Below are 13,540 nucleotides of genomic sequence, written 5' to 3' on the forward strand. Positions count from 1 at the left end.
GGGTCACAACTAGGCGAAGGAGACGTTATTGAAGATCTGAGCAGAGTGACGCAAAATGTGCTGATGGGTCGTATTTTGAACATCAGAGATGCAGGTCGGACAATTGAATGGGGTATTGCTTTTGGACAAGTGGAAGATTACCCAAACGACCACCCGACACCTTATCGCGATGACATCAGCCACCAGTCCTGGTGGGGAAAAGTGAAGGTGTGGCTGTGGAGACATGCATGGAAGTATGGAAGCTGGCAACGTAGCCAGGAAGCATTAGGATGCCCTCAGCGGTTACACGACCGTCCGAGGAACATAGGTATCAATTGATCGGCTGAATCCAGGGCGCAGCGCGGGTTGCAAATGGGATTACATTGTGCACAGAAACATCTGGGAGGGGCATATTCCAGGAGATGTGAACGGCTACATGCTGGGTGCACCATGGTTATAAAACCAGATTTATGGATCCGAATGGGAAAAGAAAGATTTTGACCTCCTGGAGGGGCAGATTCCAGGAGATGTGAACTGCTACATGTGGGGTGCACTGTGGTTATAAAACCAGATTTGTGGATCTGAAAGAAAGAATCTGACCTCCTGGAGGGGCAGATTCCAGGAGATGTGAATGGCTACATGCTGGTTGCACCAGAAATAAAACCAGATTTGTGGATCCGAATGGGTAAAGAAAGATTCTGACCACAAGATCCTCTGCAAAATGAATGCATAAGACTGGCCTCATATTGACTGTCGCAGAAAGTCTGCTAGAAGGAAAATACTAAGGTCGAAGCAGACAGCATTGTATTTCAGTGTTAGGAAAGATTTCATTTTATATGTAAGTTTCCCTCCAGTTGTACACCCCCAAACTTGTTGCTGCCGTTTAAACACCCTAGTCTGACTTTGCCAGGCGAGCACAGCCTTCAGCAGCACTCCTCTGGACTTCGCTCACTTTTTATGGGTTAACTGACATGCCATTAAAGACAGTCAGTACTGGGAAACTTTGTTTCCTTTAGTCCTTTTCCAATGTTGCAACTTTTCTGCAACATGTAAGAAGTGCACAGTGCACTTGGGTCTCAGTCATTTCCAAAGACCCTAGATACTCTCGTAAGACTTTTTGGGAGATGTGCAGATGTGTCATGGACAGGGCTGGTGGTAGCTTATCTTCTCATATAATTTTTAACCCGCGTTTGGCACAAATGTGTGGCCTGGCTCCAAAATGGCCATGCCACAAGGTTCTTTGTGCTATCCTTTGGCCATCTTGCCCCTTTGCTCCGGGTCTGTCCTTATTTGGTCATGCAGTTTCCCGCGAAACGCCAAGCTTTTGCAGGCTTCTGCATGCCTTGTGTGTGTGCCTCCAGGATGTGGGCTGGGGTGTCGGTCCCCAATACACATCCTGGGTGCAAGAGAGTCTGGAGTGCTGTGATTGGTCCACGTATGGTGTGTGTGTTTGTGAGAAGTTCTCCCATTGGGTCTTCTCCGAACTTTGGATAAGAGGAGGCTGAAAACACCCATACCATGTCGAACTCTGGATTTCTCACTGAACAAAGGATAGGATCCAAGTATCCTGAAACTATAAAGCCGAGTCAAGGAACCGCTGGAAGGTTTGGCACCATGAGCCCGCTGTCGTCCCGTGGGACCCCTCTGCATCTGGTTGTCCTAGAAGGTCTGTGAAGACGCTTCGACCCATTAGAATAGTGGGAGTTACTATTCGCGGCACCTTCATCAAACCCTGCAAGTAAGCCTTCTTGGAAGTGTCCCTGGGCCAACCAGTGCGCTGACCAGCTTACGCAGGACCTTTGCTCTGTCTCCACCGTTGTTTCGAGGAGGCCCTCGAAACTTGGTATACTGCTAGCTCTGTGTCCCCAGCACCCTCACACCGAATTACGAACACTTGGCATTCCCAGGTCTGAAGTGAGACGAGTGCACCAGGACCAGAGTAAATGTGGTTACCGTGTTGCCCAGCCACGGCAACGATCTTTGCAGGTGTGCTGCATTTGTGACCCTCTTGCACCTGAAGCCTGCTGCAGTGCAACTGGCCTGATCCATCCATCAGGAGCGGAGAAATCACCACTGTCTCGTTTGGGAATCATCACTGTATCTTCGGAACTGAAAGCCGCAGAGCCGTAATAGCGCAGTAGTTTAACCTGCAACCGTCATAGCGCAGCAGTTGAACCTGCAACCGAAGTGGACTCAACTGACGAAGTTTGATCCGGAGTGCACCGGGGGCCGGTGAGTAACCCCAGCTGGTGTCCTCTAGCACCTCCATCTATTATTACGCACAAGTAGTCCCTTAGGGTCCCTCTCCTTTCCACTGCTAGTGCGAACCAACAAACTATTCCCGAACCTTGGAATCACCTCTGCCTTCAAAAGGAGGTCCTCCTCGAATAGTGGGAATCTATTCTTCATCGCCTCACCCACATTCCTGAGCCACTAGAGACCCCTGAAGAGACCCCGTTTTGCACACTGGAACAACCGCGTGAGCCTGCACTGCATGTACTATTGAGTACAAGGCTCCTCTCTTCTTAGGGTTTGGACAGCCTCTTTAGTTAGGTGTGTGCTTGATGTTGAAGGGGACTAAAGTCTATCTGCACTGCCTATTTTCCTTCCCCTCTAGGTTGTGAACATATTTTGTGCCTTTAACCCTTTAGACCCCAATGGTCTTGTATATATCTTGTATTGATTGTGTTATGTTGGTTTGATAGTATTGCTGTGATTCTTTTACTGTGTGCTGAATTACAAAGGCCTTTTAATAAATGTGTTTATATTTTTGATATATACACCTGTCTCGGAGTACTTTGCAAGTGTCCTTGCTCTGTGTGCTCATTGAGGTCCTTCAGTCACCCTCACCCCTCCTGAGACTTAGTCTTGACCACAGACCATAGATACCCTGATTGGTCTGGCTTGTCCAGAGGTTACCCTGTTCCAAGAAACTAGGCTGGCCTTCTGAACATCTGCCCCTCCAGGTCAGAGTTTAGAAATCTGTCTTAACATTCAGCATGAGCCGTGGATGATGAACAGCCATGATATGAGGTCATGCGACACCTAAAGCCCATGTTTAGGCAGGTGGAGCGGTCAGTATGCCGACTGGTGGGCCCACACATGGAAGCCCACAAGGCCATGTGAATATTAGGTCAGGCTCCGTTGAGGGCCAAGGAAGGCCCACTTTCTGGCTGCGTGTTATGAGAGGCCGTCCACGCTACCTGTGAAGCAGATCAGGCTTTATTATTTCTAATGGGAAAGATCGTTTAAATTTGATGGTATCCCGTTGGCAGGCTGAGCAGAATTGTACTGGTTTTGAATTATGCCCTAAAGACATGCCCTCCAAGGCTGGAAGATAGGCCATTAGTAAGTTCACTGTTAATGTAATGGACTAAATGCATCATACTGACTTTTGTATTTAAGGCTCATTGTGTAAAACAAAAACAGGCTTTCTGTGCTCGGTCGTCACATTTTTGTGAGAGGGATATTATGCCAGTATCTTAGCCCATGTCTGCACATCAGCATGTAAATAAAAGCTGGTCTACTTTTGCTGCCAGGTTTCCAATTGGATTATCTGGCCACAAGCTACATGGTTCAACGATCCCGCGACTCCGCCAGTTACCCAAAAGGGAGCAAGGAACTAACAAAGCTCTGCATAAGCAACTTCAATTGTGGCATCATTCGAGGCTGCTGCAAGATGATGTAATTGTAAGCTTTCATTCAGGATGGGGAAAATACATCTAGAATCATGCTATACACTTTCTAAGCCCATCACTTGTATGCCACAGCTGAGCCCCATTCCTGTTCCCATCAATCCCTGTACTCCTATTCCCCTAGTTAGAATCCTAGAGTTTTTGTACTCCCTTTTCCAGCACTGCCTGTGGGTTTCCTCCACCAGACAGATAACCTACCCACCACCTACCCCTTCCCTGATACATAATTATGAAATGGACTTTGATGCAATGCATCTTCAGCCAACTAACCGTTGTGGTTAAGTACACATTTTGCCTTTAACGTGCGCCCAATGATAGAGAAGGTACGTATTTTACCTTGTAGTGCTATTCTCACGTGTGCTGATAGCCCACCAGTCCATGTTGGAATATTTGAAAGTTGGGGAAGCTTGTTTGGTGTCCAGGGCCCTTATGCATACTTGAGGCCCTGACTGACCTCGCACACCAAATCGCCCCCAGCATGTGTCTATCCTCAGCACTTGCCTCGGCACACCCGTCATCCTGGAGGCTCGCACTGCACCTGTTGCCCCCCACCCATGAGCACACTAGCACCTATCCCATACCCCTCTCGCCTCTGTACTTGCATGGTCTGAACACTCACAGGTGATAGTAGGTTTGACCTTTCCCACCCCCCCCCCTGTATTTAATGTTTTTTTTAATGTTTTTTAATGTTTCTCATCCCCCTGTCCCCTCCCTGTTGGCGCTTTGAAACAGAATGTACTTGCTGTAGAAGCGCCTAACACGCGAACAATATATACATGGAATAAATAAGCAGGATTAAAGATGGAGGCTGCCAAAATAAAGATAGTCCATGTTATTTGGCCACATTCTGTAAAATAACAGACGTGCGGATGGGTTAGTCTTGTGTCCTTTCCCTGTCTGGGCTCACCAACTCCTGGGACCAGGGCAGCCACCTCGGTCACCTGGGAAACGAGTTCCGAGCGCTGCAGGGCTGAGGGGATCTCTGCGGGCATCTGCACCCTCACCCTCTGCCCTGAACAATGCAGAGACCTTTGCTGTGGTTACCGCCACTTGCCAGACTCGGGCAGGGCAAAGGGAGTAGCCATCACGAGGTGCTAACAGGTACTCGCCGGGAGGCCCCTTCACGCCCAAGACAGAGCCCTGCATTTCAAAACAAGTGTGCCTTAAGCGTAGGGTGATGAGGGAGAGGGTTAGGGCCTCTGTGGGCCTGAATCCTTTAATGGGACTGGAGAGGACATCCGAAAAGGCTCCTGGACTAATCCGTCTTTTGGATTGCACAGGGAGCAGGTGGGTATCAGGTGGGCGTAGGCTCGACGGCTCGCACCTCGGGTCGAGCTCCAAAAAGCCACTTGACCCGAGTCGGCCCTCTCCCTCCCTCCTCTAGCCGAAACTGCGAAGCCAGCTCACGGCAAGGGCGCCTGTGCTTCAAGAAGGCCTGCCTGCTGGAGGATTCGCAATCTGGCATTGCGACGTGCAAACATTGCCTGCGAGTTTAACGGTGCTCCTGGCTCGGGCAATCAGAAAACACAGGGACAGATTAGATGGCCAGGCTCACACTAATGCTAGTAATCGCAGCTGCGCATCACATGTGTCACATGTGTGCTCTGCGTAGCTACAGCCACTCTGCTCCACTGTGAGGTGCACTGCATACAGAAAAGGAAGGATGTGGCAACTACAGAATAGTCGGGCCGTTCAGGGAGCCACCCTCGGGAGGGTGCAGAAGAGCTACATATAAGGGCTAACAGAAAGAAAAGGACGTGGAAAGGAGTTACAAAGTGGGGTGAAGGAGAGGCCCTAGGAAGGGTAGAGGGAGGCAAACCCCGGAGGCACGATGGAGGGGATGGGGGGGTTGCCGGGTTCCAGGCAGCGCACCTGAGGGGGAAAGGCAAGAGCCCAGGAGGCACCCCACCCCCGGGAGAGGGGTTGGGGGTGCAGGTTGTCGTACAGAATTCACACCCAAATCATGGGTGGGGCTCCGCAGTGTTCCAAGAGGCATACCAGAGGGGTAGCTTGAAGGGGGTGCTTCTGGGAGGCACACCTGAGGGTGAGGGGGGGGGGGCTGGTCAGGGTTTGGGACAAAGGGTTCTGGGGAGGAGGCGCACTTGGTGAGAGGGAGGGGAGGAGAGGGAGAGTCTCACATTGGGTGAGATCACTTGAACTGGCACCTATAGTCCTATAGGTTTTGCATGTTGAAAGATAACTCTCTCTCACTATTGATTGGAGCCATGGACTCAGACGCCCCACTTTTATTTTAATTTAAAACGTGTATTGGTCTATCCGTGTTGAACAATGACATCCTTTACAGTGAACCATTACGCTCCAGCCAGCCACAGTGGCACATTGCCTGTACTATGTATGCCTCCACCTTTCTATTGTTAATAATGACCTGCTCCCTTCCGACTGCCAGCCAACAGGCCAAACATGCTCTCTCCACTCACGCAGACCATCACTATCCAACCACATCCAATCTTACCCGTTCCATACCTGGGATCAAACCCACAACGTTCCTGCCTCCCCTTAAGTATGACTGCCGGGACTTAACTTTAAGGCCCACCAAGTTCCTACCTAAGCTGAAAGTAGAGATTAAGTCCTCAAACATAAAACACTTCAGCTGTGGAAGCTCTGACCCTTTGTTAACCTCTAACCAATGGTCCAACCATTCTATCAGCAAGCCTATTCCTAACAAACCATGCCTCATTAGAGACAGAAATAATAGACTTGATTCTAGATTACTTAAACGTCAGGAGCCAATGATCAATACCCTACATAAAAGGTAATCGACTATCCATTTGGAATAACCATAGTTCGAAAACAAAGGCCACAAACAAAAACAGAGCTGCGTGCAGAAATCATAGATCCAAAACCTCAAACAACAAGAATAAGAGATTGAATCAGAGTCAACCGAATGCCACTCGAACGAACACCAATAGATAAAACATCAAAAGGTGCATTAATCAACGCCAGATCAAGGGGTGGCTCATGCTACTGACATAGCTGACTAGATCACGGCAGAAAACCTTGACTTCCTAGCAATAACAGAGTCATGGTTACATGCAGCAGCAGGCACCTCACTCTTACTTGCAGTACCAGATGGTTACACTATCATAAAAGCAGACGCTAGAGGTGGTGGTATCGCCATCATTGCTAAATCAAACCTAAACTTTGAGAGTAGCCCTCTCACCAACTATCACATCCTGTGGACTACTCACTGTTAAAATACCTATTTCTAACTCTGGCACCTTAACTCTTCACTTAATTTATAGACCACCAGGGCCTATTGGCGCTTTCGAGGAAGATATAATGACAATATTATCTGATAATACCAAAGCCTCTTCATAAATACTACTGCTAAGAGATTTTAACTTAGGTTTAAATTACCCTAATGACCAGCAAGCACTAGCAGTGTCCAACTGTATATCCAAGCTGGGCTTCACTCAAATAATTACGCAGCCCACCCATGATAAAGGCAGAACTTTAGATTGGGTAGCTGATATTAACTGTGACACCACAATTACTTCTATTGCACCTCCATTCTGGACAGACCCTTCCTGCTATCCTTCTCCCTTTCAGCCAATAGTCCCACAACTAAGGAGAACCTACTAGTGCCCCCGCTCCTCACTAGGAATAAACAAAATATCACCGTGGACACAATTTTACCACATGTAATCCCTATCCTCAATTCTCTAACGGACACCACTGATCCAGACACACTAGCAGATGTCTACAACTCTACGATGACCAAAGCTCTAGACATCATTGCCCCGCTTACATTGCGTAAGGGCAAACCTAGAGCTCACCTGAACTCATGGTTCACGCCTCAACTAAAAACCTTGCGGGCTGAAAAAAGGTATTTGGAAGTCCTCAGGAAACACCTACCCACTGTGGAGAATAAAACCAACCTACTGAATATCTCAGCTAAAGCAAGCTCTAGCACCAAGGAACTCTTTGTTATACTTGAAGAAATAGAAGCTCCCATCCCTCCGACAGACACCTGCTTGAAGGATAAATTCTGGTGTACTAACATCCAGAATGCTCTAACCATCAAGATCGCCACACTACACAACAAAATAGCAGACAAAAGAGCGAACATACCTAACATAGGTACTGTCCACAGAACCCAAGAGCAATCCGCTAAGCCTCCTCATGGCTTCAAATTCTCCAAAGTTTCTATCCCTGAGGTAGAAAGTATTATTGCTTCCCTCAAATCTTCAAGGTGCCAAGGAGATCGCTGCCCCGCTCAGATAATTAAAAATGCTGCCAGAGACTTGACACCTTTTATCTCAAAATTAATGAATGCCTCCTTCTCATCTGGCATTGTCCCTAGCAACTTAAAGGAGTCATGGGTCCTACCCCTCTTAAAAAAAACAATCCTTGGCCCCGACTATCCCCACCAATTATAGGCCGATTACAACCGTCCCGTTCCTACTAAAAGATACTAGACAAGGTAGCATACCTTCAGATCCAGGAATACTTAGAGGCTAATCACCTCTTAGAGACCCGACAATCTGGTTTCAGGCCACAACATGGCACCGAAACGGCACTGATTGATCTAAAGACCCAGCTTGCCGCTTTCGATTTGGTTGATCATAAAGTGTTATATAATCACCTGGCCTCAGCAGCTCATTTCTCCCAGGACGCGATAGCGTGGATCCAATAATTTTTAAACGGGACCATCAGAGTCTTCTCTCCATTGGCGCCGGCCGACCCAATCCCAAGAACATTAACATGTGGAGTACCCCAAGGCTCCTGTGTTTCACCGACAATGTACAACATTTTCACGAAGCCTCTGTTTGACGTCTTGGATCATCTGGATGTCACATACACTAATTATGCTGATGACACCCAGATCCTCATACCTCTCACTGGAAACTACGATACTGATGTGGCCCTAGTAAATAAAATCAACCTAATCATTCAGGCATGGATGGCCTCCCATGGCCTCTGCCTGAATGATGATAAAACTGAGCTCCTGATACGAAGATCTGCAGCTAACCTCCACACACTTAGCAACAATTATGCCTCTTTCAACATTGACGGAAATAATATTAAAGAGGTAAAAATGCTAGGCTTCTACCTAGATTCAGATCTTAACCTACGTAAACAAGTCAATGCCACGGCAACTGCATATACCAGCAAGCTGATACAGGTTTGCAAACCCCCATCTCTCTAAAGAAAGTTGTCGCATCTTAGATCATCCTGTTAAAATTGGATTATTGCAATGCACTTTACGCAGGTGCGAGTAAGCACATGGTCAATAAACTCCGAATTCTTCAAAATAATGCACTTAGAACTGCTCTGAGTATTTTGAGGAGAGAACACATCTTTGAGACGAGGAGGCAGAATAAAAGCCTTTCCATCAAAGACAAAATTCAGCTGAAAATTACATCACTAACCCACACATGCCTTAATCATGTAGCCCCACTATACTTTACAGAACAAATTGTCATAAAGTCTTCAGCACGCCTCACCAGGTCAGCAAACTCTTCTTGACTAGTAGTTCCTAGGTACAAACTAAAAAAAAGCAGGGGGGAGCAGCTTCCCAGTCATGGCGGCTCAGCTTTGGAACACATTTCCTCCCTCTGTAAGATCGGAACATTCCTTGCCTAACTTTAGGAGAAACGCCATAAGTTGGTTGCTGGAGAAGGGCCAATGATGCGACTGCACATACCGTTTGTATTGCCTGTAACTGAGTGTATGATAATTTGTAACCTTCTGCTATGCGCCCAGATACCCCCGGGTTCGGTGCACTTTATAAATCAATAAACAAACATCCATTGCACAGACAGAAGGGCAGTAATGCATGGAGTTAAACCAACCAGATTCCAGAAATGTCCCCCTAGGACATATCAGGTACTGCAGTTGATTTTACCCTCTTCCCCCAGGTACCATTTAAGCACCTCCAGGGACAAGGGTCACATCACATGTGGAAAGCAAGAAAAGACAGGCACGTAGAGGGGGGGCAAAAATGGGGGGCGTGGGGTGAGGTCAGGGGCAAGAAACATAGAAAAGACGTTACATTTTCAAGCCGTCCTTATGCCTCTAACAAATGGTACATGAAGAAGTTGCAGTCACAAGCACCAGTCTTAGCGTGCTGCCAATGTCATCTCTCCATGGAGCGTACACACATCTTGCAGTCAGAGTTCACGTTTGCGTGAAGTGCACACACAGCCTGCAGTTAGAGGTCCCCTGCTCTGTGTGAGGTGCAGACAGGTATCAGACTAGAGAGAGTGCTTAAAGAGCCTGTCGTTAGGGGTCACCCCTGTGTCAGGAGAACACAAAGCCTTTCAGTCCGATATCGGACTCTTATGTTTGAAACTTGTATAGCGCCTACTGCCAATGTTATGGCTTTGAAGCTCTGTCGGGTGGAAGACCGCAGTCTGTGCAAACTTGAAAATTAAAAGAGCATTACATTGCATGCAAACAGTAGTTAGAATGAGGTGACTAGCAGAGATGACTAGTTTAGAACCAGGGGCGGGGCCAGTCTCAACATTTTGAGGGGGCTCGATGTCAGTTTTGAAAGCTAGCAGTGAGAGGGGCCATTAAACCTATTGTGCTATAGACCCCCCCACCCACTTGCCCAAGCCCTGAAGGCAAAGTAGATATTTCACCTTTATTTGGCCTAACAGATGCATCTTTCATCCCCAAATAACCAGAGGCATAGCCAGGATTGTTTGACAAGTGGGGCGTGCAACTAATATAGTAGGGCTCAGCCTCTGCCCCAGGCCAAATGTGCAGGAGTGATGAGCATAGTGATTTATAAGCGCTGTGCATCTCCTTCACTGCAGACCTGTTAAAAACAAGCATTTGCAAAGCCAACAGTTTTGGCTGGTGTACAGGTATTAGGCATTTGCCAGGCACTGCTATTAGATGCCCAGATACTCACACCATTTTGCACTTTCTACCATCAATGGCCAGTTAACACTACGGCTGTGCCCAGCAAGTGCCTGTACCGTGCCCATACACAAGCCCAAACTGTTGGCATTGCCACTGCTTGTGTTCTTGCCCATTTCCCTCCGGACCGCTCAGGCCCTACCCTATCTATGCCTCTGCAACTCACAGACTGTTTAGTTAATGCTAATCATGGGAGGCGCGAGTCACCTAAAAGGTGAGCCCGGCAGGAAGCCTTTAACTTAAACATTTCAACATAGGGGGCTCTACCGATATTGCCCTGGCAGTCTTTCATCCTCTACGTCTGTTCGTTTTCTGCTGCCACAGTCACGTTGATGACAATGTTCTCATCTCAAAGAGCGAGGTATTTGCTTACTTTTAAAGTGAGCAAATAAACTGTTCTCTAAGGTGGGAAATCTGACAGGTTCTTGCTGTCTTGGCCCAGGGCTGGGTGTGAAAGCAGAATGAGGTCTGCTGCTTCAAATCGGGAGAGCTTTAACGCTCCCAAGCACATGCCTGGCGCCACCCATGTTTAGAACATTATAAAAATCATTCATATCATTGTTTTCAGGTGCAGGATGACTGCTATGGCAGTGACTATGTGACAGCTGGACCGAATTTTTCGTGGGACTCAGCTGCTTTCTATGGGTTACAGCACAAAAGGTGTGGAGTGCATCAACAGCCTGAAGCCAGGGGTCACACCGTGGGGTGGGGCATGCATGCATACACAGTCACCAGGCATGGGTCAGGATTGGTGCAGTGCATACACAGCGAGTAGTCAGGGGTCTACCCCTATAAAGACACATACAGAGCCCCGATCCCCGGGGTCCACCATTATGGGGGGTGGGAGGAGGGTGCACAGACCGCAGCTTGTACAAGGTGCATACACAGCCTGCAATTAGAGATCAACCTAATTGGGGTACATAAATAGTCGCACTAGGTGTGCTGTGTACAAAGTCTGCTGTTGGCTCAGACTCCTTGCACAACAATGAAGTCAACAACCCCCCTATGAGCTGCCTTACACAACCAGCAGTAAACGGTTACCCCAAAAAGAGTGCATACACAGCTTGTAGTCAGGGTTTATCCTATATAACGTGCAGATACGCCCTCTCAATAAGTGGGCGCTGGGGGCATGGGGGTCAGCCTAGGTTGCATACACACATGCCAAATAGGTAGGATGACTGCAAAGCTTAAAGTCAAGGGGTGATCTGTATCAAGTGCTTACAGATCCCACCGTCAAGGGGCGCCTTATTGGGTCTCTCTACACAGCGTGCAGTATGCGCCCCTTACTGCTCACTGTGTAGAGTGACTGTGTAGCAGGTACTTTGCCTGCAATTTGTGATGAGGCTATATGGACTGCAAACACAGACCACAGCCAGTGTTCACCTGCATAAGGTGTGTACACAGCCTACAATTAGGTGGGTAAGCTATGTGGGCTGGAACCAGGGGCCACCCTGTGTACGTGACATTGCCTTTCTGACCACCTGCCAATAAAATAGCTCTCTATCACTCACCTGCCCGTGCCGCCTGTCGCTCACGCTCTGCCCTCCGCAATGTCAGAGCCCGGGCTACACTGGCGATTGGTTACACATTAACAGATGAAGGGCTGCCCCGGCTCCTGGCGTCTATCTTCCCCCTCCCATGACACGCATTGCTAGCTACGGTTACTTCCAATGAAAGCAACGGGATCACAAAAACAAACAAACACTAGGATGGTCGAGCACCTCCCGGAAAAGCTACAGCGGGCGGCCATGTTGAGTGAGGGTATAGAGTATGTTTTTCTTCTTTCTTGATTCAAATGTATTGCGAACACACAGCAGAGCATAAACGTGTCAAGGTTTTTAAAAGAAGGAAATGAATGAGCTCAAATAGAGTGTTTTTCTAAAACATGGAATTAATGCATTTCAACCCACTGACAATGAATTAAATAGTTTTCTGGTTTGTGTCTTCAATAGCCAAAATATTACATATTTATTGAGGCATTTTACCACTGAGAAAAATAGAAAATTATAAAAAGCATTGGCAAAGCCAAAGGACCTGACTTAGCAAATGTACACCTTTTTTGTCCTGTAGCGCTTTATAAAAAAAAATCTTATCCTCTACATTTACAAATCCAGAGCTCTTAGCTATGGCATGGTTTGTTTTTAAAAATGGGCAGAACATCAATGCCAAACCATGACTTCAGGAACTCCCTCACCAAAAAGAAAGACCACTGTCGTATTTGCCAAGTTTCAGTTATAGGAATTACCATAATGATGACATCACATGAAATTATTTCTGGTTGTTTGTGACGTCTGTGCGTTTTCATACACGATGACGTCATAACGTGACGCTACGCGACACTACATAACGGTGGCCATCTTTGATGCACTCAAACTCATTATTTTGGTTTGTGATCCGAGCAGCACAGCAGCTTCACAACAGGCAGGTGAGATATTTTCTAGCTAAATTGGAATTTTTCACTTTCATTAGTTATTTTCTCAACTATATGATGAGAATGATAGTAGGAGCCTGTTTCCCCCGTCTCATTGCCACTCTCTTTCCCCCCTCACACTCCTCTGTTAACCGTGGCACCAAGTGGGAAGTCCTCTTGGCTGGCTTCGCATTCTCTCGTTGCATCGTTAATGTCTATCACATTGGCACCATTCTGGTTCAGGGTCCACAACCCAACCGCCTTATTTTTGACCGCATCTTGCCTTCTCTCATTAACTTCCTTCCTTTGCCTGCATACCCCCTTCACCCTCTCTCCCTCCTCTGAATGGTGTACCAAGCCCCTAAACCCCACCTCAGAAAACCTTCAAAAGCGCTGACATCATCCACCTGGTGACACTTAATGCCCGCTCAGCCAACAAACACTTCTCTGACATCTGTCTCCTTCTTGAAGACATTGACCTCAACATTTTTGCTCTTACCGAGACTCAGCTCAATGCCAGCTCAGTCACTGCCTTTGACTCCCTCCTCCCTGACTGCTTCAAGAT

General features: G+C 47.6%; 1 protein-coding gene across 1 annotated transcript in view; it reads right to left on the reverse strand.

Moving 5' to 3' along the window:
* SLC26A5 (solute carrier family 26 member 5) overlaps positions 1-12,221 on the reverse strand; it is a 676,177-nt gene extending 663,956 nt beyond the window's left edge. Inside the window, exon 1 of the mRNA XM_069628070.1 lies at positions 12,077-12,221. The gene's annotated coding sequence lies outside the window, so the exon portion shown is untranslated. The remainder of the gene's footprint in view (positions 1-12,076) is intronic.
* Positions 12,222-13,540: the final 1,319 nt, after the last annotated feature.

This window comes from Ambystoma mexicanum, chromosome 12 (assembly GCF_040938575.1).
Source record: "Ambystoma mexicanum isolate Mex_15411 chromosome 12, UKY_AmexF1_1, whole genome shotgun sequence".
Taxonomy (NCBI): Eukaryota; Metazoa; Chordata; class Amphibia; order Caudata; family Ambystomatidae; genus Ambystoma; species Ambystoma mexicanum.